The 1,863-nt window shown below is 35.2% G+C and overlaps 1 protein-coding gene across 4 annotated transcripts in view; it reads right to left on the minus strand.

Annotated features, from left to right (window-relative positions):
* LOC106884320 (potassium channel subfamily K member 4) overlaps positions 1-1,863 on the minus strand; it is a 197,680-nt gene that overhangs the window by 8,476 nt on the left and 187,341 nt on the right. The window lies entirely within an intron of this gene.

A 1,863-nucleotide genomic window follows, 5' to 3' on the forward strand; every position in this document is an offset into this window, starting at 1 on the left:
ACACACACACACACACACACACACACACACACACACACACACACACACACACACACACACACACACACACAAAAGTCGTGTCACTTGAAGTAGCACTGATTTGTTTCATTGCAACTAGCACCAAGTTATTACACCCGTTTCTAACCTATCACTACAATGAATATTGAATTGTGTCCTAACAGCCACCTCGTAGCTGTTTCAATACAACCAATTCTAAGCTGTGCAGTATCATCAGAGCCACGGAATTTGGTAGAAGGCAACTGTGCATAAGATCATTGTGTGTGTGCATGCGCGCGCGTGCGTATGTATGTATGTATGTATGTACGTACGTACGTATGCGTGTTCTTTTTCACTTTTTAAGTTAGAATAAATTTCCTTTTCTACTCTAGGCACAAGGCCCGAAATTTTTGGAGAGGGGGCAAGGCGATTAGATCGACCCGAGTGCGTAACTGGTACTTAATTCATCGACTCCGAAAAAATAAAAAGCAAAGTCGACCTCGGCGGAATTTGAACTCAGAACATAAAGACAGACGAAATATCGCTAAGCATTTCGCCCGGCATGCTAATGTTTCTGCCAGCTCGCCGCCATAAATTTTGTCTGTAAGTGTGAATATAAGTATTCGGTCCTGGTCTCCAGTTTAAGCGCAAACATAACTTGTTTCTTTTCATCTGTCTCAAAGGACCTAGTTTAATAAGCGCTGCTCTTCTCTTATCCTTTCTGGATTTTGTTCAACCCGGTTTAGACAAATGCTCCCTTGTCACACATTCTATATCGGCAAAAACTGTAAATATCGGTGAGAAAAAAAAAAAAGAAACAATAAACCAGTACTCTTTAATGAAAATAATTGATGGCATTATTTTAATCCAATTTTCAAATTCCGCCGAGGTTGACTTTGCTTTTCATCCTTTCTGGGTCAATAAAATAAATACCGTTTGAACACTGGGGTCGATATAATCGATTTAACCCAACTCCCGAAATTGCTGGCTGTATGCCAAAATTTGAAATCATTATTTTAATCAATTTGCAGATAGACTACCGTCATTCTTGTTCTCGTGAATGCGGTTAACAAATGTATAGTTCCCTGGAAAGCGGTAACTAACGACGCTATTGTTCACAATACGCATAATATAAACTAAATTAATGCTAAACGTATGAAATAGGTATTGTATATGCGCATATGGGCGTGTATATATGTATATACCAGCGGGTGTGTCCTATGGATGTAAGTATGTATGTATTTATGTATATATGTATGTATGTATGTATGTATGTATGTATGTATGTATGTATGTATCTATCTATCTATCTATCTATCTATCTATCTATCTATCTATATTACTTAGGTATATATTATCTATATGCTTTGTATAAATCAACAGTGAATATTAGTTCAGACATTTATTACTCTATTGAGAGAACTCTCAAGATAAGCCATCGTAGAAAAAAAAAGAGGAGAATTTAGCCTGACTTTTATAGTGCCAATATATAACGTGCGTGTAAACTAATTTATTGTTATCAATAAAGGAAATAATTTACAAACTGAATTTATCAATACCCGTTATCTAAACGAGTATGGAGGAATATGGCATATAATTTCGCTTTCAATTTGTAAACTATTATTTCATATCCCGGCAATCAATTTTCTAACGTACATACGTACATACGCACGTACGTACATACATACGTACATCTATGTATGTATATGTGTGTGTGTATGTATATATATATATATATATAATATAAATACACGTTTGTATGTATCTATATATACATACATACATACATACATATATACTTACTTACATAGAGGTACACTCAGTTATATTTGTACACATGCACACACACACACACATATATATATA

The sequence above is a fragment of the Octopus bimaculoides genome, chromosome 1 (assembly GCF_001194135.2).
Source record: "Octopus bimaculoides isolate UCB-OBI-ISO-001 chromosome 1, ASM119413v2, whole genome shotgun sequence".
Classification (NCBI taxonomy): domain Eukaryota; kingdom Metazoa; phylum Mollusca; class Cephalopoda; order Octopoda; family Octopodidae; genus Octopus; species Octopus bimaculoides.